General features: G+C 49.9%; 1 long non-coding RNA gene across 2 annotated transcripts; it reads right to left on the bottom strand.

Moving 5' to 3' along the window:
- Positions 1–1,077: 1,077 nt before the first annotated feature.
- Positions 1,078–22,138, bottom strand: LOC102159416 (uncharacterized). 2 transcript variants are annotated; one of them, XR_014817375.1, is made up of 4 exons: positions 22,057–22,138; positions 6,924–7,016; positions 3,785–3,879; positions 1,078–1,307 (listed from the first exon to the last, which is right to left on the bottom strand). It is a non-coding gene; the product is annotated as an uncharacterized LOC102159416 (long non-coding RNA). The 2 variants fall into 2 exon arrangements; XR_305795.4 differs by lacking the exon at positions 22,057–22,138 and adding an exon at positions 8,369–8,506.
- Between the last annotated feature and the right edge of the window lie 4,836 nt (positions 22,139–26,974).

Raw genomic sequence — 26,974 nt, 5'->3', positions numbered from 1 at the left:
GATTCTGGGCTAAAGGAGCAGCATGTGCAACACAGGAGAAACTGAAGGAATAGGAGGATGTGACATGTTGGCACGGCCACTAGCAATCTGGTTCTATCAGAATGTACCTGTGCCTGCAGGTGTTTAGGCAGGACAGGTGGGCGGGGCCACATCAAGATGTCTCAGCTTCATATGGAGACACCTCAGGATTCGGAACAACAATGGGGCCTGACCAGACTTGGGTGTCAGAGGTCACTTGGGCTGTGCTGGGAGGGAAGAGTGGTCGGTAAAACTGGTCACCAGAGAGGCAGATGCCCTAGTTCAAGCCGAAATAATCCCTCCTCAGGAAAAAACGGCATTGGAGATGCAGATGAGGCTGGGACTAGCAGAGAGAGTCAGGAGACACCTAGCAAGACGTGGGGACAGACGGAATGCTGAGATTGCAGAAGAGGCATGGGTGACTGCCAGCTCTTGGGCAAAGCTGTCTGGATACAGGAGGGAGGGGCCATTCTCTCAGAGAGAAAATTCAGGAGAAGCTGGTTTGGGGAGAAAGATGATGAGCTCAGTTGTGGACAAGGGAGTGTGTGCACTTTGTGGGCCATCGAAGAAGAAAGAGTCACCTGGACAGGTAACTTGGCTTTTCTGTGCCTCCAGCTCCTCAGCTGTAAAATGATGACTGTCGATCTTTAAGACCTCAGCTCTAAAGGCTGTATTTCCTAAACCCACGCTGGCTGGCACAGGGTGCCAGCACCCAAACAAGTGAGGGCTTTGCCGTGGTGAGCACCTAGTCTCTGCCACCCCCACTCAGGCTTGCCTATCACCTGCCCTGTCCCACTGCCTTTGCAACACGGCGCAGGGTCAGGCATGATTTCAGGGAAGCAGGGAAGTTCCTGAGCGGTAACATGTTCCATCACAGCCCTACCGTCTTCATTTCTAGAGGTTGTGAGAGGTGATGGGAAGCGGAGGTGATACCTGAAATATGATACCAGAATCCAGGTTCTTGTTCATGCAGTCGAAGAATGAACTCCTTGAACACACAAGCAGAAAGCAGGCAAAGTTTTTTCTTTTTTTTTTTTTTTAGAATACGTTCTGCCGAAGTGAGCACAAGCAAAGTCTTTATTAGAGGAAAGCAGATCACTCCTGGGGCTGCCAGGAGCAGGAAGAAGAGCCCCCTTCTCTATTATGTTTATCTCTTAAAAATGGGGAGGGTACCAACGTGGGGTCCAGAAAGATGTGGTTTTTTTTCTCCCATTGGCCTTGTTCAATTACCCATAACAGTCCTTGTCCAATAGGGTTTTAGGGGTAGAAATGTCTTTGTCCTTTTCTCCCTGTAAACGGAGTCACAGGGGATTGGGGATTACTGTCCATCTGGGTGTAGGCACATTCCCTACAGTAAACAGGGACTGTGGGGATGTTACTTCCTGGAGCCCTTAAGCCACAAATGTTCATCAATGGCCACATCAAAGAATGCATCCAAGCCCAAGCTTCTTCACTGACTGCCTGAGTTAGTATTCTGCCTCAGAGGTTCTATTCATTTTATTGGTTATTTGCTTTGCTTTTCCCTTTTGATTTGAGAGATTGTCATGTCTATATTTTTCTGGTTGATTTGATGAGAGACTTTGTAGTTTGTTTTGTTTTGTTTTGTTTTTTGCTTTTTAGGGCTGCACCCACGGTGTATGGAGGTTCCCAGGCTAGGGGTCGAATCAGAGCTACAGCTGTTGGTCTACACCACAGCCACAGCAATGCAGGATCTGAGTGGTGTCTGTGACCACAGCTCATGGCAACGCTGGATCCTTAACCCAGTGAGCAAGGCCAGGGATCGAACCCACAACCTCATGGTTCCTGGTCGGATTCATTTCCAATCCACCACAATGGGAATTCCTATACATTTTTAAAAACACACTTTTATTATATGTATCTCAGAGTTGTTAACTTTTACTCCTAATTTGTCATTAACCTGTGCTTAATAAGACATCACTACCTGCCTAGAGGCACAGATGTGTCTAAATAAAACTCAGTTGATTATAATCAGAGTGCCAATGCAGGAAGCAGAGGGGGGAAAAATCTAAAAGACAAATATTGCTTTTGCTCAGCTAACAGGCTCTCATCAGAGGTGTGGGTCCCCAGCAGCCAAGACAAGCACAAATTAGGGCCCCTAACTCTAGCCTCTTTTAATCTGGAATAGTAACCCCTGCTCTCCTTTTCTTCTTCCCATTTTTGGGGGGCTAGTATAACACTGCTGTTTTTTAAGGGTACAAATTCTTCTCTTGCAAAATGTTCCATAGTCTTCAATTGGTTTGATGGTTTCTTCAGGATTAGATTCAGGTGAAAAGCTTAGTCAGAATAATGTAGGTGACATTCAGACATTCAGCACTTTTCATTGAATCATAGCAGGAGATAACTAGTATCAGTTAATCCAATTATGATGATACCAGGGTCGGTCACATGCTTAAAGCAGTGTTTATTGCAATTTATGACTTGACATTTCAAGAGTATCAGATTTTATATATATATATATATTTTTTTTTTTTTTCTTTTTGCATGTAGCATATGGAAGTTCCCAGGCTAGGGGTCAAGTCGAAGCTAAAGCTGTCAGGCTACACCACAGCCACAGCAATGCAGGATCCAAGCCATGACTGTGACCTACACCACAGCTCACTGTAATGCGTGGATCCTTAACCCATTGAGTGGGGCCAGGGATTGAATCCGCATCCTCAGGGATACTAGTCAGGTTTGTTACCACTGAGACACAACGGGACCTCCTGAATCTTTGTATTACAACAAAATTTCACTCAGTTGTTTTAGCATCTGCTGATGATCTTTGCCTATAACAGTTATCATGTTGATGGTTATAAAATAGTAGTTTTTCGGAATTCCTGGTGTCGTGGCACACCAGAAACAAATCCGACTAGGAGCCATAAGGTTGCGGGTTTGATCCCCGGCCTCACTCAGTGGGTTAAGGATCTGGTGTTGCTGTGAGCTGTGGTGTAGGTCACAGATGAGGCTCGGATGCCAAGTTGCTGTGGCTGTGGTGTACAGGCTGGCAGCTGTAGTTCTGATTGGACCCCTAGCCTGGGAATTTCCACATGCCCTGAGTGCGGCCCTAAAAAAGCAAAAAAACAAATACATACATACAATAAAGCAGGATCATGGAGTTGCCATGTGGCTCAGCAGTTAAGGAACCAGACCAGTATCCTTGAGGATGCGGGTTCGATCTCTGGCCTCCCTCAGTGGGTTAAGGATCTGGCATTGCCAAGAGCTGTGGTGTCACTTGCAGATGTGGCCTGGATCCTTTGTTGCTGCGGCTGTGGTGTAGGCCAGCAGCTGCAGACCCAATACCAGTCCTGGCCCAGGAACTTCCATGTGCCAAGGGTGTGGCCCTAAAAGAAGCAAAAAAAAAAAAAAAAATCCCTTCTATACTTTTTATCTGGCATTTTGTCTGTAAAGAAGAGCTTCTCCTCCCCCACTTTTGTCTCTGGAATCGTGATGGCCTCCTGGGTTATTTTTGGAGATGCTCCATTATTACTTCTGATGATCAAATTGTCCCAAGTTTGACCACTGGAAGACCTTTCAATACGAATCCTTGCTTCATTAAACTTTGAGCATGTTCTATTTTCTAGCATAAGATATTCCAGGCTCACTAACTCTCTCTGCCCCAAACCTTGCATTAATGTCTTCAAGGAGGTCTCGTTCCTTTTAGAGAGAATGGTATCTGAAAAGCAAGATCTGGGCTCTAGGTATGCTTGTTGCTGGTGGATCGCTTCTGGGTCCATTCAGTGGGCAAAAATAAGTATTATAAACTTACCCCATGGGATAATTTCTCATCTTTTTCTCCACTCCTTATATTCTGCCCCATTTATTCCGCAGTGAGAGTCTGGTCCCCGACATCATCATTATATTCTGCAATGCACACAACATTTAGTTTTAAGTTACACACAAAATTTAGTTTTAAGTTACGTGATACCACTAACACCAACAAATCTGCCCAGTGAGTTTAAAGATTTTGGGCTGACAGATGAAGACATACACGTGTGCACTAAACCCATGTAGGCACATATCTATAAACAATTCTTTTTTTTTTTTTTTTTTTTTTGTCTTTTTCCAGGGCCGCACCCACGGCATGTGGAGGTTCCCAGGCTAGCCCTAGCCCTAATCAGAGCTGTAGCCACTGGCCAACGCCACAGCCACAGCAACGCCGGATCCTCAACCCACTGAATGAGGCCAGGGATCAAACCCGTAACCTCATGGTTCCTAGTTGGATTCGTTTACCACTGTGCCATGACGGGAACTCCTATAAACAATTCTGTAGGCAGCCATCTGTATCTTCATGATGCTAAACATGAGTTCATACCGACGTCTCCAACTCTAATCCATTACCTATAGATCATTCATTCTAGGCTCTTCCCCTTGCCATCTGAAAACATCTTCCTTTTTTTTTCTTTTAATTATTTCCCCAATATGAAAACTTCTAAATAGAGAGCTCCCATTGTGGCACAGCAGAAACAAATCCGACTAGGAACCATGAGGTTGCAGGTTCGATCCCTGTCCTTGTTCAGCAGGTTAAGGATCTGGCATTGCTGTGGCTATGGTGTAGGCCAGCAGCTATAGCTCCAATGAGACCCCTAGCATGGGAACCTCCATATGCCATGGGTGTGGCCCTAAAAAGACAAAAATAAAAATAAAAATAATTTTTAATGAAAACTTCTGAATAAATGGTCCAGATATGTTAGCGAGTAACCTTTGGGGCTCAGAAATTAGAATCTGATCTTCCCCTTCGGGAAATCAGGTGCAGTTCATTCTAGATCTGAATGGATTACAGACATTCAAAATCAGGTACACTAAAAACTTAGCAGCGGCATATACGCTCTGGCTCCCTAACTCCCACAGGTGGGATGGTGCTGGGATCCTGGGAAGACCAGTCAAGGGCTGCAGCGGGGTACCTAGTAGTGACATCTCCCGTGTCCTCAGAGGCCCCGACCTGCAGGAATCCTACACTCTCAGAGCATAATCCTGGGGAGTAAGGAGCTGGACAGGGTTTCATTTCTATTCATCTTATCCACTAACGGCAGAGATATAACCCTCGTTTTCCAAGTCTGAACCGCAACTGGGAAACCAGTGGTGGGTTACAGGCTGCAGGTCGAGGTGGCCAACCCTCCAGAACAGAGGGCCTGTTCCACACGCACTTTGACCCCCCCTCCTCTCCCAGGCTGTTTGTTAGAAGATCAGAAGGCTCCTCCCCATTCAGCCTCTAGGCCTTATTGAACAATAACTGCTATGATTTGTCTTCGTGTTACCTACACACACCTCCGTCCCAGTGCAGTCAAGCCTCAGTCCCCGCTGCACTCGCAGCATATGGAGGGTCCCAGGCTAGGGGTCCGATTGGAGGTGCAGCTGCCGGCCTACACCACAGCCACAGCAACACCAGATCCTTAACCCACTGAGCAAGGCCAGGGATTGAACCCACCACCTCATGATTCCTAGTCGGATTAGTTTCCACTGCGCCACTATGGAAACTCTCTGTTGTCGTTATTGGGGTTTTTCTTTTTTTTTGTGGTTTTGGGGTTTTTTTTTTTTGAGTGTTGAGATTGTTCCTATTTTTCCTGTTTCATACTTAACCTTCCTCAAACTGAGACTATGGAAGAAATCCTTCCAGGCTGGACCTAGAAGTTTGGGGGATTTTTTTTTTTTTTTTTTTTTTTTGGCTTTGTTTTGGTTTTTGGTTTGGGTTTTTTTGTTTTGTTTTGTTTTGTTTTAATGGTGCACCCAGGGCATAAGGAAGTTCCCTGGCCCAGGACTGAATCTAAACTGCAGCTGTGACCTATTCCGCAGCTGTGGCAGCTGCAGCAATGCTGGATTCTTTAACCCTCTGCACCCAGGCCAGGGATGGAACCCACAACTTGGCTGCAACCTTAGCCGCTGCAGGAAGATTTTTTTTTTTTAACTTTTGTCTTTTTTAGGGCCACACCCACGGCATATGGAGGTTCCCAGGCTAGCGGTCGAATGGGAGCTGCAGCTGCCAGCCTATGCCAGAGCCACAGCAACATGGGATCCGAGCCGCGTCTGCAACCTACACCACAGCTCACGGCCACGCCAGATCCTTAATCCACTGAGCAAGGCCAGGGATCGAACCCGCAACCTCATGGTTCCTAGTCGGATTCGTTAACCACTGAGCCACAACAGGAACTCCTGCAGTAAGATTCTTAACCCACTGTGCCCCAGCAGAAACTCCTGGAAGTTCTTTAGAAAAGAATTAGCAGTACCATAGTTCTAGCCACCATTTCAGCCAGTCCAAAGTGCTGATCATGAATCTGGGCGCTAACTACTCCTCAGTCCCAAAATAGGATGAAAAACTCAACTAGAGGTGCAATGTATGGGGTCGTGATGGTTCCAATTTTAATGGGATAAAAAAAGCATTATCAGAAAAGAATGGTTATTGCAGAAACGAATTACTACTACTTTTTAATGTATGTCCAAATATAGATATATTAATATATCTTACCTCATTTTTTTTCTGTTAGTATTTCATTTATCTAATGCTCATAATGGTTTTCTTTTAGACAACTGCCCAAGGAGCAGGTGTATGTCCGCCCCTGTATTACAACAGAAAGCTCAGTTTGGAGGTTTACCTCACGTGAGTTTCCAGCCTTCAGTTAACATCCTCTCTCAGAGACCAATTTCACCTTCTCTTCAAGTTTGAAACAAGGTGTTCATGCTGAGTTTGAATCTTGTTCCTCTTGAGGTGATGGTGACCAAAGAGTAAGCCACACACAAATTATGTAAAGAGGGGTGCATTTAAATATCTGCAAGCAGCGTGGCTGGGCTAAGAGGAAGAGTTTGAAAAGAATGCAGAATGGACTCAAAGGTAGGCTGAATTCAGTCAAGCGTTCTAGCCACCTGGCTGTGATTTGCATATTCGTCAGTAGTGAGGATCAGCTGTAACATACCTCCAACCACCTGGCATGGGGAGAGGACATCACAGTAACAGGCCATGAACTTGAAGTTCCTTCTTGACATAATAAGCAGATCAAAGTGGCAGTCTGGGGATGAGAAAAATCTTTTTGGGTGTCTGTAGCTTCCAAACCCCCTTCCAACCAAAATCCTTTTTTTTTTTTTGGTCTTTTTTTGTCTTTGTTGTTGTTGCTATTTCTTGGGCCGCTCCCTCGGCATATGGAGGTTCCCAGGCTAGGGGTCGAATCGGAGCTATAGCCACCAGCCTACGCCAGAGCCACAGCAATGAGGGATCCGAGCCGCGTCTGCAACCTACACCACAGCTCACGGCAACGCCGGATCGTTAACCCACTGAGCAAGGGCAGGGACCGAACCCGCAACCTCATGGTTCCTAGTCGGATTCGTTAACCACTGCGCCACAACAGGAACTCCCCAACCAAAATCTTTATTCAACTTAAAATCCCATCCACCTTTGATAATAACTCTCAAATCCAAAATGACTCAGTGAAATAACAGGGAGATTTGAAACTAACAATGTAGTTATCATATTAGTGTTAAATATAGGAAGGATCTTTGTATATTTGGTATCTTAAGAATTTACTTGAGAGCTTAATGTATTAGAGAATATTTAGGAACATTAGAATATTTAAAACATTAGCCTTGAGTTTCCAGTGTAAACTTTGTAAGTGCTTACCTGATTTAGATTAATGACTAAATGCCGTAACTGTGTCCCAGGAAATTTAAGAGAACCTAAGCTTTTCCACATTTTATACGTTTAATTAGATTACAAGAGCTATTGCAATACACGGAAAGGTCTGTTTGTAAGTCAAACAACAGAAGTACTTAAAAAGAAAACATTACATTGATAAATACAATTCAAAAGTCTGTAAGGCCAAACATTAAGCCAAGGTCCCCTTAAAAAAAGAAACATGAAAAAAGAAAGTAAACTAGAAGGAGTTCCCATTGTGGTGCAGTAGAAACAAATCTGACTAGTAACCAAGAGGCCTGGGGTTCAATCCCTGGTCTCACTCAGTGGGTTTGGGATTCAGCGTTGCCCGAGAGCTGCCGGAGAGCTGCCCGAGGGCTGCCCATGAGCTGTGGTGTAGGTCGCAGGTGGCTAGATCTTGCGTTGCTGCCGCTAAGGCTGTGACTTTTGCAGCTTCGATTAGACCCCTCGCCTGGGAATTTCCCTATGCCTCGGGTGCAACCTTAAAAAGCAAAAGAAAGTAAAAGAAGCTATACAAAGGGAGCGTAAAAGTAAGGAAAATTTTGAATTTGAACTTTAGGTAAAGAAAATGCTAGTTAATCATAATAACGATAATGATGATAACTCCTCACATTGTACAGGACTTTACAGAGTAATCGGCCATTCTGGGAGGTGGGGGCTGGTGTTTGAGAGGGGCTGTAAGATGCCCCGTGGAGGGGGGAGTGGGGTGCTGACCTGGAGCCGGCTGGGTGTCCGCCTAAAACGTCCCCGCTGAGAGGAGAGATGGAGGCAGACAGCATGGCGCAGAATCTTCCTTTTAGCCTTTCAAAGCCACACTTCTAACTTTTCTGCGCCCAAGAGTCAACTGCATTCAGGGAAGAGGCTGATGATGAAAATCCCTTATCCCTTCACAGACAGAAATAGGTCCGCCCGCCCACAAGCTGATAAAGCCTCTCCCCCTTCCCTGCACCACCCGGGTGGGAACAAGAACAGCCAGCGGGCAGGGTTAGCTGTGCGTTATCCGGGCGCCCCCTTCAGGCTGCGGGAGGAAGCACATCCAGGTTGCGTTAGAGTTAGGGGCGGGGTGGGTTGTGGTCCCCGCACCGGGGGAGGTTAGGCTTCTGCTGCCAAAGGTGAGTCCGGAGCTCCCAGAGGCTGAGGCTCAGTGGGGCTTGGGCAACTTTGATTCCAGCCCTGCTGTGTGCTAGACGCTGGTGGCTAGTCTTTGCTGATGGCTCCCTGCTCAGATCTCCAGGGACCAGGAGCTGCTAAGGGTACCTGGCAGTAAACAAGGGGAGACAGTTAGGGAGGGGAGGAGTGGGGGCTCTTGGAACCAGCTGCCGACCGAGATCTGAAGCTGGACGGATCAGGAACATGTTGCTAAATCGAGGCCAAATACTAAATCAGGGAGTTAGTGAAGGAGCGTGGGCTTGGATGCATTCTTTGATGTGGCCATTGATGAACATTTGTGGCTTAAAGGCTCCAGGAGTAACATCCCCACAGTCCCTGTTTACTGTAGGGAGTGTGCGTACACCCAGATGGACAGTAATCCCCAATCCCCTGTGACTCCGTTTACGGGAAGAAAAGGGCAAAGAAACCCTGAGACTAACGGGACACTTTCACCCCTAAGACCCCTATTGGACAAGGACTGATATACGTAACTGAGCAAGGCCAATGGGAGAAGACCACATCTCTCTGGACCCCACGTTGGCAGCACCCCCATTTTTAAGGGGTAAAAATCCCTATAGGACAATAGAGAAGGTGGCTCTTCTCCCTGCTCCCAGCAGCCCTGGGAGCTATTTGCTTCCCTTTAATAAAGACTTTGCTTGGAGTTCCCCTCGTGGCTCAGTGGTTAACAGATCCGGCTAGGAACCCTGAGGGTGCGTGTTCGATCGCTGGCCTTGCTCAGTGGGTTAGGGATCTGGCCTTGCCGTAAGGTGTGGTGTGGGTCGCAGACGCGGCTGGGATCCCACATTGCTGTGGCTGTTGTGTAAGCTGGTGGCTACAGCTCCGATTCGACCCCTAGCCTGGGAACCTCCATATGCAGCAGGAGCGGCCCTGGAAAAGGCAAAAAGACAAAAGAAAAAAAAAAAAAAAAAAAAGACTTTGCTTGCTTGCTGCCTGTGTGTTCACAGAGGTCACTCTTTGACTGCGTGAACAAGAACCCAGATTCCTGTATCATCTTTTGGGCATCAAAAAGAAGAGAGTGTGGCCGAGAGTGCACGGCACCCTGAGGAGCTCAGTTCAGCCTGGGCTGGAAAGTAGCGGCCAAAGGCTGGGTGTGAGGCGAGGGAGGAGCAAGAAGGACTTCACGTGGTAACGGAATGCGGACTTTATCCAGAGGCTGTAAAGCAGGAGCAGCGTCACTCACTGATAAGAAATTGAGTGGCCGCCAACGGGAGAGATGGAAACTTCTCTCTTGGACACACATTTATACCCTTGCCCTTGAAACAAAGAAAATTAGTCCTCATTCAAAATAATCAAAAATAAAAGCACTTATAAATATATTTTTAGATTATTGTACTTACAATGAATCTAGCTCTTATTAGGCTCTGGGTGCACAACCTACCCTACTGGCGTCCAATCTATGAGATGTTTTCAAAGCCTTCTATCCCCTCAGAGTCCAGAGTGCTGACCCTTACACCATGGAACCACACACTCACAGCCTTATAGCCCATCAGAGACACGGCCCACCTGCGGGTAGATTCTCCAGGTCTAAGATGTGTAAACAAATGATGGTAATATAAGCACACAGATTGTTCTCCTAGAGATAGGGGCTTTGCACTTTGAAAGCACAGGTTGGGAGTGGGCAACTTCCAATGCCTTAAGGCTTGGGCAGGTATCATGTAAATGGGTTTTGATGGGAGGGAATTTATAAACCGGTTTTGTTTTTGTTTTTGTTTTTGTCTTTGTCTTTTTGCCTTTTCCAGGGCCACTCCCGCAGCATATGGAGGTTCCCAGGCTAGGGGGTCCAATAGGAGCTGTAGCCACCGGCCTACGCCACAGCCTCGTGGGATCCCAGCCGCGTCTGCGACCCACACCACATCTCACGGCAACGCCAGATCTCCAACCCATGGAGCAAGGCCAGGGATCGAACCTGCAACCCCATGGTTCCTAGTTGGATTCGTCAACAACTGTTGCACGACAGGAACTCCTAAACCGGGTTTTGAAGACTACATAGGAGCTTTAAAAAATAGAAAAGAAGGGAAGGGCACCTTAAAGAGAAACAGAATTTTCTGAAAAACACTGAGATGTTCTTAGTTTGGTATGACACTCAGAGCAGCGTGAGAAACAAGTAGGAGGTGAGGCCCTCAGCCGAGATGAGCCGAATGGTGTGGGCTCTGCATTTCGTATGGGGAAGTGAGGACTTCTTTCCTACATCTTCATGGACTTTGGGATTCTGGAAGCTTGTGAATTCTGGAAGAATAATTTTTTTCTCTCAAATGAAAGAAAAAGTAACTGATGGAAACAATTGTTTCTATTTTTTTTTGTTTCCTCTCAAGATTTTTCCTGAAATCTAGTTTCTGCTGGGTCATATAAGTAAAAGAAATTTTTTTTCGTTATAACAAGCAAATATATATGAGAAGCAATTAAATAAGCTTGTTCTTTTTCTGCCTTGTCAAATAGTTCATGGTTGTGATTTTTATATTTTATAGAAAACATTTCTATTACCAGGACTCTTCCCTGTTATAGTGTTGGGATTAACTGGTATCAATACTTTTCATTTTCTTCGCGGAGATGGAGGCTTCCTGATGGTTTGCAGCCCCAAACTCTCTCCCTGAGGGCTTGTTTTTCTTTGGCTTATACGGTTGGTTTCGGTTTTGGTTTTTTCAATGAGCAAGTTTCTAGCTTGTCTTGAAAAATCAAAATGTCTGGTACTGCGTAGTCTACATTCTGCACGACAGTAACCGGCTGGATGGGACTGGAGCCTGTGCGGTCTAAAGTCCCAGGTCGCGTCCTCCCGGAGTTCAACCCCAAGCCGTCCATCGGCTGAGCTTTGGGTTTGCCCTGGGTCCACGGGGCAATTGCTCCGGATTTCCACCAGAGGGCGCCGTGACCGGCGTTTGGGAGAGAGGGGCAGGGAGGAAGCGCCTAGAGCAGGCTCCACCGCTTGGAGCAGGCAGTGAGAGGAAGCCCTCCTTTCCTTCCGGGAGTGTAAATCCTAAGGCTCAGGCACAGTTCCCTCAGCCAACTCCGCGAAGAGTCCGAACCAAGAGCTACTTGCAGGCCGAGTATTTTGAAATAGAAGGTGAAGAAGCAAAGCCCGCGTTCTATTACCCTTGACACTGGAATGACACTTTGCAGTCAACACAGCAGCTCTGTCACAGACAGAGGGTGATAGGGTCCTCGCAGCAATCCGGTGTCAGAGAAAGGATACACTGTGTGTCCCTTTACCCGTGAGACATTCAGAATCCCTCCTGGCACCTCAGAGCGGCCTGCCAGCAAGCAAGAGGCAGGTCCCCTCACACATTGATGGAGAGACCGAGACCCTGGACAAAGACGGTAGCAAGAACATGTGGCTGGAGGAAAGGAGCAGGAGTGGATGGGCCTGAAGAGGAAGTCGAGCCAACTGCCTCATTGTGACATGGCCTCCCATCGGCTGGGCCTGTGTGCCTACCTGTGTATCTTGGGCACAGTGGAGAAGCTCAGTTTATATTGGATAAATGAGTAGAGGGGCCCCAGGACTTCACCGGCCTCTTCCTTGATGACGAAGGCGAAGTTGGAGGGCTTGGGCCGATGACCTGGAGGCAGGGACCGTCCCTCCTCTGGCCAGCCTGGTCCTGGGGGGTCTCTGCAGCTTTGATTTTGAGGACGTTAACAGCCAGGATGCAGAATCTTGCTTTGTCTCACTCTCGGCATCTGGAGGTTCCCAGGCTAGGGGTCAAATCAGAGCTGTAGCCGCTGGCCTACACCACAGCCACAGCAACGCCAGATTCAAGCCGCGTCTGCGGCCTACACCACAAGTCACATCAGTGCAGGACCCTGAACCCACTGAGTAAGGCCAGGGATTGAACCCACAACCTCACGGTTCCTAGTTGGATTCGTTTCCACTGTGCCACAACGGGAACTCCTAGAAGACTGTACTTTTTAACCACTTTTCATTCTGACCTCTTCTCTGATATCCCTTTCGTTCTTAATCTGTGTGACTAAGGGGTTGTTTAGATAGTCTTAGGTGAATTTACAACGTCAAAGAGGTTAAAGTTGAACACTAGTTAAAACGGTAAGGACGGAATTTTTTAAAGTTAATTTTATTGGAATATAGTTGACTTACAATGTTGTATTAGTTTCAGGTGTACAATAAAGTGAATCAGCTGTGTATATAAAAATATCCATTCTTTTTTCCCCATGTAGGATATTACAAACTATTGAGTAGATTTTTCCTGTGCTGTATGGTAGTATTTCATGGATACTAGTTGGATTCATTTCGGCTGCACCACAGTGGGAACTCCTCATTATAGTTTTGACTTGCATTTCTCTGATAATTACTGATGTTGAGCCTGTTTTCATGTATTTTTTGGCTATCTGTACATCTTTGGGAAAATGTCTGTTTAGATCTTCCGCCCATTTTTTGATTGGATGTTTTGGGTTTTTGCTAAAAAGCTCCATGAGATGTTTGTATATTTTGGAGATTAATTCCTTGTCAATTTCTTCATTTGCAAAGATTTTCTCCCATTCTGTGTACAGATTTTATTTTATTTTATTTCTTTGCTTTTTAGGGCCGCACTCGCGGCACATGGAGGTTCCCAGACTAGGTAGGGGTCTAATCCGAGCTGCAGCTGCCAGCCGATGCCAGAGCCGTGTCTGCGACTTAAACCACAGCTCACAGCAACACTGGATCCTTAACCCGCAACCTCATTGTTCCTAGTCAGATTCATTTCTGCTGCGCCACAACAGGAACTCCTGTGTGTACAGATTTTGATCAGTAGTAGTTTTGTAATGAGGAAAAGAGTCTAGCATAAACTGAATCCAGCCTCAGTCGATACAGAGGTGACCGAGCGTTTTAAGGGGAGGATGGAAGAGGGGGAAGGGAGTGAGCGGGGGCTCAGGGGAGTCACAGAAGTGAAAAGTCACAAAAAGTGGGAAGGGGGCTTAGTCTGTGTGAAAATCATTCATCTAGGAGTTCCTGTCGTGGCTCAATGGTAATGAACCCAACTAGTATCCGTGGGGATGTGGGTTCGATCCCTGGCCCCGCTCAGTGGGTTAGGGATTCGGCATTGACGTGAGCTGTGGTGTAGGTCGCAGACATGTGTTGCTGTGTCTGTGGTGTAGGCCTTGGGTGCAGCCCTAAAAAACAAAAAACAAAACAAAACAAATCATCTAGGCTGCTCTCTGGGGCTTATCGAGTTTAGGCTCCTACCCTCCCACGAGACTGGAAGACAGGGCCCTCTCTTGAGATGTCGGCTGGAACAGAAAGCAGCCGTGAGTTTCTCAGGCAGGCAATTGAAGGGGAGCTTGAATCATCCTGGGTGTTCAGCCTTGAGCCAATGGAAACTATGCTAGTGCTTGCTCCATTTTTTTATGGGCCAAGGTTGAGACCTAGTCAGGTCAGAGGAGAATGGCTGGAGTTTGGTCAAAGAGGGAAGGAAGAAGGGTGAGGGCTCCTTCTCTAGAATTGTCCCCTTTTCACACGCCGCTCAAGTGGGCTGTGAGCCATAACACTGAAAAACAGCTCCATGCGTCCTGCTGCAGGCATTCCATCAGCTTAACAGAGAGCTCGTCCGCAGCGCAGCTCATCTATTGAGAAGGACCCAGACTTGTGTGTTTCCAAGGAGGTAGAGTGGGAATGAGAAATGAAATCCGTGCAAAAAAGCCCCAAGAAGGAACGGAACGCTGCGTGCGGGCTGTCAACCCGAAACCATCCCGGATCCTCCTGTGAAACTCAGCAGGAGACAAGTTTGCCTGAACCACGTGCTAACATTGCTGACATTAACAGAAGGAAACCTGGCTGATTTTCTGTTTTCTGTTTGTTTGCTTTGTTTTAGGGCCACCACTGAGGCATATGGGGGTTCCCGGGCTAGGGGTTGAATCGGAGCTACAGCTGCAGGTCTATGCCACAGCCACAGCGATGCAGGATCCGAGCCGTGTCTGTGACCTACACCACAGCTCATGGCAACACCTGATGCTTAACCCACTGATTGAGGCCAGGAACTGAACCTGCATCTTCATGGATCCTAGTCAGATTCATTTCCACTGAGCCAGGACAGGAACTCCTGTTCTGGCTGATTTTAGATTTAAACTTCTAACAGGGAGTTCCTGTTGTGGCTCAGTGGGTTAAGAACCCAACTAGTATCCATGAAGATGCAGGTTTGATCCCTGGCCTCATTTAGTGGGTTAAAGGATCTGGCATTGCCCCCAAGCTGTGGTGTAGGTCCCAGACACAGCTGGGATCTGGTGTTGCTGTGGCAATGGCCTAAACTGGCAGCTGCAGATCCGATTTGCCCCTCAGCCTGGGAACTCCCATGTGCCCTGGATGAGGTCCTAAAAAGACCAAAACTAAAACCAAAACTTCTAAAAAGAAGCTTTGGAAAAATGAATGTTCTTGAGCAGAGAATGCTCAGGTCACTGTGGAGGTATGGATTTGGCCCTCAAAAGACAAATAGACAAAAAAAAAAAAAAAGAGAGAGAGAGAAAGAGTCCTTCCTGGTTGAGAAAAACCAAAAAAGCACACTTTTGCATGGAGCGCTCACAGTAGGACCAAGACAGCTATTGAGAGGAGTTTAAAAAGGAAATGTACAATTAGACAATCTGACGTGGGGTGATCTCCTGCTGGATACCCTGTGAGAGGAAGAATTTTCACATGTGTCACTTTTACATCTAGGCCCTTTTTTCCTTCCTTTTGCTGCAAGAAGCATTATTTTTTTAAGGCCTAAAAGCCCATTGCCTGTCCAATTAGTGCCCCTAATTAAAAGCATCATGATGACAAATCATGGGGTCTGTGAATGGATTATGAAGCGGGTTCTGAACCACACCAAACCAGGCTAAAGTAGGGAACCTCTCCTGAAGTTCCTTTCCTTCCTTCCTTCTTTAGTCTTTTTAGGGTGGTGTATGCACGTTTCCAGGTTAGGGGTGGAATCGGAGCTGTAGCTGCTGGCTCACACCATAGTCACAGCAACGCCGGATCCTTAACCCACTAAATGCAGGCCAGGGATGGAACCCAAATCCTCATGGATACTAGTTGGGTATTTTTTCCTCTTTTCTTCCATTCAAATCACCTGTGGCGGAGTTCCCCTCGTGACTCAGAATCTGATTAGTATCCATGAGGATGCGGGTTCCATTCCTGGCCTTGCTCAGCGGGTTAAGGATCTGGCATTGCCATAAGCTGTGGTGTAAGATCACAGACACAGCTTGGCTCCTGAGTAGCTGTGGCTGTGGTGTAGGCTGGCAGCTGTAGCTCCAATTCCGCCCCTAGCCTGGGAACCTCCACATGCCGTGGGTGCAGCCCTAAAAAGGCAAAAACCAAAAAACTCAAATCCTCTGTGGCTAAAATATTCAGAAAACAAATAATAAATGTTCATAAAACAAAGACCCTTTCAAGCGTTTAAATCCTTGAAGGTTTCAAAGAACTTGTGCACAGGTACGTCTGGGTCCAGCACGCCGGTTCAGCAGCTGCTGGAGTTCTTTGTTCCAGTATCCACAAGCAGGCTTCCCCAGAGAGATCCCTCCCAGATCCCTGAGGCCTTCCATCTGGATCCGTCCAAACTCTACCTCCCACAGCTGGCACACCCCTCCCCCTCCTCCGCAGAAGCCCACAGATGGGGAAACATCCCATAACTGCATAACAAGTGCAACGGGATAGAAAGTCCTATACACCAGGGAGCAGAGCCCTCAGAGCCCCCCATCAGTGAGGGCCAATGGACTTGGAAGCCACCCAAGCAGCTTCTGCCCAGAACTGGGGGAAACCTCTTGGTTCCCACACACCCACCCTCCAAGGGGAAGACAGGTGCCAGGGGCTGCGGGGGACTATTTACTGCAAAGACCCCTTGGGCCCCCAGCATAAGGTATGCGGAAGGGTAGGGAAGACCAGGAACCAGGGCAGAAAAGTGGTTCAGTCTCCACCTGGAAGGAAAGCGTGTCCCAGGGGGCAGGGTTTGGATTGACGGGCAGAGCAGCCCCCCCAGAGGGCTCGTGAGGCCTTGCTGCTCAGTTTCCTTGTTTAAATAACCAGGGTAGGAGTTTCCGCTGGGGTGCAACAGGATGGGCAGCCTCTCTGCAGCGCCAGGATGCAGGTTTGATTCTCTGCCCAGCACAGTGGGTTAAAGCGTCCCACATAGGTTGCGGCTTGGACTCGGATTGGATCCCTGGCCCAGGAACTCGGTATGCCAGGAGGTGGGCCAAAGAGAAAATACCAACACGGGTCATCATGGGGAGAATAATATCTGTGTCATTAAGTGACACGTGGTATTAAGCACCCAGCAGGGTCTGAACTTGACCGAGGCCCGTTGTTACTTTCCTCCACGTGGCCCTGCCCTCCCCCCATGCACAGAGGCATCCCTTCCTGCCCCCCAGGGCCTGGAAGACGCCTTTAAGCAGAGACCCCAGGGCCAGCAGAGCCCGCAGGGAGAGTGTACATTCAGGTCCCGCCCCCGCCCCCGGGCCAAGGTCAGGGTCGGGGCCAGCGAATGACTGCCAGGCTCCAAGGTTAAAAATGACCACAACAGTGCAGGAAACACTGTGGCTGCAGCAGAAAACCCTAGGGCCTGTTTGTATAGTGTATTTCTGGCCCAGCAAACAGGCATTGTGCAAATTAAGCAAATAAACAGCTGTCTTGGCCTTGGGCTCAAAAGATTTTGGGCATCCTTCTGTTTCCCCCCAGCTGGTGCCTCCCCTGTGGCTCAGGCCAGAAGTCAAGAGAATTCTTTGATCCCTCTCTCTCCCACCCCTACGCCCACCTCTGCAAGTCCAGCCGCTCCTGTTTTTCTGAACCCGCTCTGGGGAGCGCTCTCCTGGCCAGAGCCCCGGCCACAGACTGTGTCTATGGAACAATCCAGCAACCCCATCTCACCCCCAGGCCGTGTCCCACTGTAGCTGGGGTGGGGAATGGGGTCTTTACACACCATAGACCGGCCGATGCCCCCTCACCCGCGACACAGCCCCACCCTTTCACTGCCTCCCCCTGAGGCAGCTCCCTCAGCTGGGGTCCCTCACCTTTTCCCAGAGTCTCCCACTTGCTCATGCCGACGCTCCAGCCTCACCGGCTCCCCCTCCTGAAACATGACGGAACCCCTGCCCCCTGCAGACTGCCCTTCTTCCTCTTCTTTTTTCTGTTTTTATACTTTTAGGGCCGCACCTGTGGCACATGGAGGTTCCCAGGCTAGGGGTCGAAAAAGAGCTGCAGCTGTTGGCCTACACCACAGCCACAGCAATGCCGGATCCTTAACCTCCTGGGTGAGGCCAGGGATCGAAACTGCAACCTCATGGAGACTAGTCAGGGTCCTTCCCGCTGAGCCACAATGGGAACTCCAAGCCTCCCTTCATCTGTCGGCTTTGTGACGCTTTCTCCTCACCAAAAGCCCCTCCTCCATGGGGTCCGTGCCCCAGGCCTCCCCGCCCACCCACGGGAGGCTCAAGTCCCCTTATTTACACCCTCCAGAGCAGCTATTGACTCTCCCTTTGGTCTGCTCCCCACAAGGATGCGGGGGCAGGCACACGATCTTGGTGACTTGTGTGCCCTCCCGGCCCAGTGCCGGGCACAGAGCCGGTGCTCTGGTAGCATTTCCTGGCCAACTGTCTGCGTGACCAAATAGGTGCAAGAAGGAAGACTTTGCTGAATGAATGACACCTTATGGCCACGCACCTTCTCTGTCTCCAAGAGAGAGCGCCAGGGCCGGATGGGGAGAAAGCAGACACCACAATCGGATTCTGGGCCGCCTTAGAGCCCCAGGAGAATCTGAGAGAACCCAGCGAGCAGTGCACAGCCCCGCCACCCTCCAAGCTGTCTGCATTTCTTCTGTCCTTGTCCCCTCGTCAGCAAAGCTTCAATGACCTCCTACCATGGGCCAGACGTGGTTCCAGGCACTGAGGACGCAAACAGCCCCTGCTCTCAAGGACCAGGCATTCAGTGGGGGGCAGGAGACCCCAAAAGAGGGAGCAACTGAGCGTGAAGTGAGTGCAGCGTGGGACAGCGGGGAGCAGGGCACTGGGATGGAGTGACATCCTCGGATGCAGTGGGACTGGGGAGAGCAGGCAAGTTCCCCACCTTCTCTGCCTCAGTCTCTTCATCTGGGAAATGGGCTGATGACAATCTTGCCTCCAGGGCACCCTTAGTTCCCAGGTCTGGTCCCTCCCTCATCTGGGCAGGAGTGCCTCCCATTCCCTAGCCAGAGCCGTGGCTTTGCCATAGCCCGCAGGTCCAGCTCTCACCTCCCTGAACTCATCCCCACCCACAGCACCCCCATTGCCCTCTGGGCATCCTGCTGCTCCTCTGTTGAACCAGGCTCCACTCCCTTAAACCAAAGCTCAGGCTCCCGCCCTCCCTGCCACTCACACACACTCTCCACCTGCTCAGGGCAGGAGCAGTTGCATTTCTAGCGACTTTTCTAGTGCTGTCAGCAATCGCACAAGGAGAGCTTAATGACAGCCTCCTTCCTTGTTCCTGGGCAGGGCTGTCCCGTGGAGGTGGTGGGAACCCACGAGCTCTGCACAGCTTTCTGTTTTATGTTGGCCAGAAAAACAATAAGCAGGGACCCGTTTGGGCCCAGATCCCTCCCCAGTCCCCTGTAGAGATGTGTGCCTTCCCCTTCTCCTGGTCCCTTCCTTTCCCCACCTCAAACACGTATCCAGCACCTGCTGTAGGTGAACATGAGGCTGGAGGCAGGATGGGGGACTCAGCTGTATTAACAACTAATTCTAATACGGAGCAGAATAAAGGCAGCTAGGACTCGCTGCTATGTCCCAAACAACCAATTCATTCCAGCAGCAGTGCTCTGGGAGGGCTGCATGGAGGAGGGTGCCTTGAGCTGAGGCTGGAGAGAGAAGAGGAATTCTAAGTGCAGGGCTGGGAGGTGGCTGATGGCGGGGGCAAAGGCCAGGGGGTGGCCTCTCCCGGCCCATCCTGGCAGTCCTCGCCTGGGGAGCCTTGGTCCAGAGGGACAGCTGGGAGAGGGAGCAGGCGGGTTGGAGAGAAGAGCAAGTGGTGCCAGAAAAACAATGCGGATGCCTCTGGCCGGCAGGGGACTGAGGCCGCAGCGGGGAAGTGATTCCTATTGTTTCAGCTTCCTCCGTGGGGGCTGCGTGAGAAGAGGCCCAGCCTCCGTGGCCTTGAGAGCGCCTTCAGGCTCCAGAGGAAGGCAGAGTAGGAAACGGCCCCTTGGGAGAAATACAAGCTAAGCGAGGATCAAACGCCAGCACCGTGATTTTGGAGGCGGCTGGGAAAAAATTCCTCCGACCCCGGAGCAAAGACGCGCCGTCCACTTCACCCTCCAGGTCTGACAGAAGCCAACGCCCAGGCCCAGCAGGATGAAGTGACTGCTTCAAGGCCACACGGCCGATTGCTTTCCCGCCTCTGAGTACAGCTTTCACTTACTTCCCCCTGAGACCTATAGCCCTTCCCCCTCCCATGAGCAAAGGGCGGTCCCCAATTCCCACCCAGGCAGGACAGCCCCTGCCCAAGTGCCCAGGAAGACCCCGTGTCACAGGGAGGGCCTCTGTGCCACCCCCTCCCCGCCCATCAGCCTCCTGGCGTGTCTGGGAGGTCTGGTTCCAGCCCCACCAATCAGGAAAGCAACAGGGGACAGCCCTGCTCATGGCAGAAGCATCTCCCTGCAAAGACCCTCGGGTTTGCACGGTCGGCGACTCGGGCAGAGCTGCTGCCCTTTACCCAACACACCCGGCGGTCCCCCGGGCAGCCACTCATCCCTGGGCTTTCTCCCTCCTCTGGGCTTTGCCGATGGGACGCCCATCGCCTAAAGCCCCTCCTCCGCCCTCAACCTGAGGGCCTGGCTTTGACATCCCCCTGCCTGCCTTTCGGGAAGCCTTCCCCAGATGGGGTCAGGCCCCCCAGCAGGTCCTTGGGCCCCCATGTGCCCGTGCTCATCACTCAGGATTATCTGAAACTGTACCATCAACTACAAGGTCCCCTAGGGCCAAACCTTTTACTTTGTTGCTTCTAGAAATAAAAGCACCCCAGTGACACATATTGAGCACTTTCTGTGGGTTTCACTGTCATGGGAATTAATTCACTCTAGCCCCTGCCCCCATAACTCTATAAAGGGGGTAGACTTCTTACCCCATTTGTCAGATGGGCAAACTGTGATTCAGAGAGGTTGAGCTTCTTTGGTCCAGGTCACACTGGCAGTGAGTAGTGGAGTCGGATCCTGAGCTAGTGCAGTGGACACGGCAGGGTGTTGCCCAGATTTGCCTGCTGGGGCCTTGTGTGCAGACAGCTTTGCGGTGAAGAGCCCTTTCAAGATTGCTTTAGTCGCCGAAGGCAGCCCCCATTAAAGTCAACCTTGTAGGAGTTCCTGTGTGGTGTGGCGGAAATGAATCTGGCTAGTAGCCATGAGGATGCCGGTTCGAGCCCTGGCCTCGCTCAGTGGGTTGGAGATCCCGAGGTGCTGTGGCTGTGGTGTGGGCCGGCAGCTGCAGCTCTGATTTGACCCCTAGCCTGGGAAATTCCATATGCTGCAGGTGCAACCGTAAAAAACTAAACAAACCAAAAAAAGGCAACCTTGTAAAAACAGAGCAAATGGTGGTTACCAGGGGCCAGGGGCAGGGGAAGCAGGGGAAGGGAGAGATGCTTAAGGACACAGCTTTGCAATGAGTAGACAAATAAGTCCTGGAGACCTAAGGCGCAGTCTAGTGAGTACAGGACACTACTGGAGTCTAGTCATCAACTGACTAAGAAATTAGATATTTACTGCTCCCTCCCCACCCCCCCACACACAGATAACTGCGTGATGTGACAGAGGTGCTGTAGCTACAATGGCATTCATATTCTAATAAATAGATGCATCAGATTGGGAGTTGTGTCTCAGCAGGTTCCAAACCCATCTTCATGGTATCCATGAAGATTTGGGTTTGATCGTTGGCTTTACTCGTGGGTTAAGTATCCTGCGTTGCTGAGGCTGTGGTGTAGGCCGGTGGCTGCAGCTCCAATTGGACCCCTAGCCTGGGGACTTCCATATATCATAGGTGCAGCCCTAAAAAGCCAAAAAAAAAAAAAAAAAAAAAAAAAAAGGGCATCAGATCAACATGGTGTACACCTTAAATTTACACAGTGTTATGTATCAAATATATTTCAATTAAAATATTTTTTGAGTAAATGAGTGAACGTAAATGCAGATACTCCTGGGAGATTTCACAAAAGCGCCTCTTTGCCCTCTGGTCCTCGTTGTTAATTCCAAGTCAGGAGGTCTCTTGGCTGTTTACTAAGGGGCTAGAGATCCCGCCCGCCACCCCTCCTGAGAAACTTTGAGCTTACTCACTGATGCTCAGGCTGCCTGTTTGGTTCTCTGACCACTCCGTGCCCTGGGAATCGACAGGACGTCTGCAGCCCCGTGTTAAGAGAGAGGCCGGCCTGCGTGTCCGGAAACAAGGCCACTGGCACACCAGGCCGAGTTCAGGGTAAAAGTTCAGAGTCCTTCCTCGTGGTTGGAAGAGACTAGAAGCTCTAAACAAATCCTTTCCTGCTCTTGTCCACCCCCAGCAGCCCTCGATCCTGTCTCTCAGCAGCTCTTGCAGCCCCGCCCCCAGCCCGGCTCCCGGCAGCCCCGCCCCCGCAGCTTCGCCCCCAGCCCCGCTCCCAGCAGCCCCGCCCCCGCCCCCGGCCCCGCCCCCGCCCCGCCCCCGCCGCTTCGCCCCCGGCCCCGCTCCTAGCAGCCCCGCCCCCGCCCCGCCCCTGCAGCCTCGCCTCCAGCCCCGCTCCCGGCAGCGCCAACTTGGGTTTGTTTTCCAGCAAAGGGAAAGGTGAAGCTCCTATGTGATCATGACCCTGGAAGCCACTCGCCGCAGCTAAAGGAGACGTTTAGGGGAAGAAAGAAAACACGAAAGGTGGAAGGGGAGGCAGGCTGTGCATGTCCGCTCCCACCCTCCGCGCTGCAGGTTCCCTCCCCGGCGCTGTCCCCACCACCTGGTCTCCCAAGCCTCTCACATCTCCATTCCTATCACTGGCCAGGGCACAGGGAGAGCTGAGCTGGGGCCACGGGGAAGGCCAGCTCCGAATACACCCCCGGTGTCACCTTCAAGCTGAAGCAGATACTCTACTTACTCTACTTCTCAAAGGAAATCAAAGCCAAGCCTGAAACGCAGGGGAGTTGAGGAACGTGTCCAGGGTCGCAGCTGCAGGATCTGACGCCAGGGGGTCCACGCCAGCACCGTTCCTGTCCCGCAGGGTAGCTTTCTGTTAGCACTGGGGCGTCGGCAGAGGGACCCTGGGGCGAACAAGGGACGGCTGCTCTGTGGAAGAACAGCTACCAGTCAAGGGGGACGGTGGCCGCGGAAATCCCGCTAAGCAGGCAAGGCAAAATTAGGGAAACTCGGGAGTCCCCGTTGTGGCTTAGCAGGTTATGAACTAGTATCCATGAGAATGTGAGTTGGATCCCTGGCCTGGCTGGGTTAAGGATCCGGTGTTGCTGTGGCTGTGGGGTAGGCCGGCAGCTGCAGTTCCGATATGACCTCTAGCCTGGGAACCTCCATATGCTGCGGGTTCAGTCCTAAAAAGCAAAATTAATTAATTGATGGAGATAAGCTACTCAGCACAATGCCTTGTTGACTGAAAGAAAAATGCGAAAAGCTAAAGCTGTGCGTTACGTGTTTATTCCGGGATCTTACTGAGGACCAAAGCCTGGGAGAGGGCCTCTCAGCTTGCACTCAAGATGGCTGTTCTCTTGCTCGCCGTACATCCCAGGCTGGACCAGTGCCTGCTTCCCTGACACCCTCCTCAATGACTGATCTTCCTACACACCTGCCTCAGGCCCCAGGTGGAGATTGCGCCCAATAGGTTATCAAAGAGGGGGGTAAGGGGGTGCCCCCATATCTGCCAGCTTCCTGGTAACCATGGCATTGAGCTGGTTCCCCCTCGCCCCAATGCTACCACCTCTGCTGCACATGTGAGGAGATGGCTCCAGGACCTTGCTTCAGACACATAAGCTCCCAGTCAAAGCACTGATGTCTCTGCACTGACTCCAGGCTCTTTCCTTGGTCTTGAAGCTGAGCAAGTGCAGGCCCTGTTAGCCTGAGGGGGCAGCTGCAACAAGAGGGGAGGAGCCTGGAACAACTAAACCCGGCTTCTTTGTTATCTTATTTTGGGTGACGTCATCCTATAAGCAGGCCAGCCTGAAATTCTTTCACCTAGAGATAAAGTACAAGCCTTAGAGCTCCTCCTTCTTATGTTGCTCTTTAGGCACCTAATTAAAATTCCAAATTAAAAAACAAACAAAAAACGCACCGTTTTTGCTGGGGAAAACATGGAGTCAAGCATAAAAAGATGACTGCCAATCACAAAGAACAGATTCTCAGGTTAATGATTTTAGTACTTTTTTATGTATGAGAAGATGCAAGAATCTTGGGTCATTGAAAATTTTTCTTAGATATGCATCTTAACTATCTAGGGCCAGTATATCCAAAGCGCAGGAGGCTTCTGGTTTTTCTCCATCCTGAAATCCCCTGAGGGGCACCAGAGGTGGGTGATAGCAGTGGCCAATGGCTTGATCCTTATAGAACTGGAATGACAGGCAACACATTTTTCTTTACAGCCTTGTATCTAGTAGATGCTTGCTGCATCTTCATCTCCCTTCTGATCCTACGTGTGACAGAGCTGTGATCAGGGGAAGCAGGCAGGAGTGGGGCCAAACACAGGGATGGCTTACTGGTTTATTAAAATGAAAACACTGAGGGAGTTCCCGTTGTGGCACAGTGGAAACGAATCCGACTAGTCTCCATGAGGACATGGGTTCAATCCCTGGCCTCGCTCAGTGAGTTAAGAATCCGGCATTGCCATGAGCTGTGGTGTAGGTTACAGACAAGGCTCGGATCCCAGTTGCTGTAGCTGTGGTGTAAACCAGCAGCTACAGCTCTGATTCGACCCCTAGCCTGGGAACTTCTATATGCTGTGGGTGTAGCCCTAAATAGCAAAAAACAAAAACAAAAAGAAAAAGAAAACACGGAAAGACAAATTCAAGTCTGATTTTGTACAGAAAAATCATGGTGATGAAGAAAAATGTATAAATCCTTTATATGTTCTTTTCTTTACAATGCCAGAGATCTCAAACTACACAAACCATTGTCCACCAGAGAAAGTGTCTCTATGTCCTAGCTCTGTGACTGCAGGCACAATAACACCTAGCTCAGGATTCCTTCAATGATTAAAGAAGATAAACATGTAAAGGGTTTTTCCAATGGGTAAGTCCCCCAGCAAAAAAAAAATAATAATAATAATAGGTTATCTCACGACTGTCTCCTTGTGCAGTAATTCCAAACATCTTCCATAGGAATCGAAGCAAAAGCAAAAGTGTTCTCCCTTCACTGTCAATGAGGAAAGTGAGTCTGCGTGGAAGTGGTTTCCTCTGGAGTTAAAGGGCGAGCAAGGGGGGGTGTGACCTCTTACCTCCGCGACTGTCAGCCCCTTGGCCCCGATTCCTCTGTCTGCTTTGAACCAGACACATTTGTTTAGAGCCTCGTTGACAAGTTGGGCAAGAAGGATCACCTGAGAAACACCTTTAAAAAAAGCAAAGCTGGGACTTTGAGGTGTTGAATTCTGCTCCTAATTTCTGTCTCTAGACAGAGCTGCAGGGCGCAGGCACCAGGAGGCAGCCAGGATGTTGGGTAAGGAAGCCCGCCCCCCACTTCCCCTCCCCTCTCTGCCTCCTTCCTTATAGCTGTGTGGCAGGTGCACCCACCAGGCTCCAGCACCGGGCCTTCTAGAAAATCTGAATCGACATACTTTCCTCTTGGATAAAGTGGAGTGGTTTGGCTCAAAAAAAAACTTGTTTGTAAAAAAAACAACAAAAACAACAACAAAATCTTCTCAACATGTATTACTAATTTTTCTCATGAATGGTCAAGGGAGTCTGAGGGGTTTTTTTTGTTTTTGTTTTTGTTTTTTTGCTTTTTAGGGCCACACCCATGGCATATGGAAGTTTCCAGGCTAGGGGTTGAATCGGAGCTACAGCTGCTGGCCTACACCACAGCCACAGCAATGCAGGATCTTTAACCCACTGAGCCAGGCCAGAGATCGAACCTGTGTCCTCATGGACACTAGTGGGGCTCGTTAATCACTGAGCCACTAAGGAAACCGCCAAGCCTGAGATTTTTTTAACTCAGGAACCATCTGGGATTTTGGCAAAATCACAGAGCCTCTCAAATGCAGTCTGTACAAAGATGCTGAGGGCTTTAGGTATTTGGGTTTTTTTTTTTTTCCCCCTTAATTGTGTGTATCCTTTATATTATAAAGTAGGTTTACAGGGACATCTATCAAGTTTTCACTACATTTTGGGGATGACAGCATCACAGAATTAAATTCAGTTCATTTCTGCTCCTGCAGAGGGGCAGGGAGGCACAGGAGCAAACCTGTCCCAGCAGCTGCCTGACTCTAAAACCGCATCGCTGGCTTCCTGGCCCCACAACCACCTCCTACCCAGGGCACCGCCACACTCAGGCGGACTACTGGTGGGTGCAGGGGAAGGTCTGTGTTCAAGTCCTGCTTCTGGGTGCTTCTTGGTCACAAACCCTGGCAGGAGCTTCTCTGACAAAGCACAGGTGCGGAGTGGGGGACAGTAGGGGTGTTCCAAGGTGGCTAAAGTCATCAAGCACCTGCTCTGTCCGAAGCTGAAAGGTTGGTGACACCCAAGGCCCAGACCCTGCCTGGACGGAAAACTTGACAGCTGCCAGAAGCTTCCTCTCCTGTCCATCTCCTTTGCCAAGGCCTTTTTCTCAGGGCATGGGCATGCCAGGTGTGCCTGGGTCAGGGGCTGGCAGCTAGCTGACCCCAGGCTCCCTCCTTGGAGCCCACTGGCCAGTGCAACTTGCAGCAACCCCAGAGGGCCAGTGTCTCCCAGCTCAGCAAAGCAACAGCTTCAGAACCTCCTAGACTGCTGCGGAAAATGCAGATCCCTGGCCTGCACTAGACTCTCTAAATCCAAATCAGAGGTTCTGGAACTGTTTCTTTTTAACCAACACCTGAGCCGAGGCTCTGGCACACGGCCGCCTGCTCTGCAAGGCTTCTGGAGAAACCTCCCTTTTGGAGAAACCTCTCTTTAATACTGAAGCAGAATCCCCAGTGAGTCAGGATCCCTGTCCCCTACCCCCACCCCCGGTCTTGGGGAACAGCACTGGGCTCCTCCTGGGGCCCTAGGGAGGCGTCCCCCTCCATGCGAGAAGGAGAAAGACTCTTCAGGCGCAGAAACA

Source organism: Sus scrofa, chromosome 10 (genome assembly GCF_054392235.1).
Source record: "Sus scrofa isolate SSC_HxYL_T2T_F1_AM1 chromosome 10, Sscrofa_HxYL_maternal_Yorkshire_Landrace_v2.0, whole genome shotgun sequence".
In the NCBI taxonomy this organism is placed as follows: Eukaryota; Metazoa; Chordata; class Mammalia; order Artiodactyla; family Suidae; genus Sus; species Sus scrofa.
This window is presented reverse-complemented; position numbering and strand designations above follow the sequence as displayed.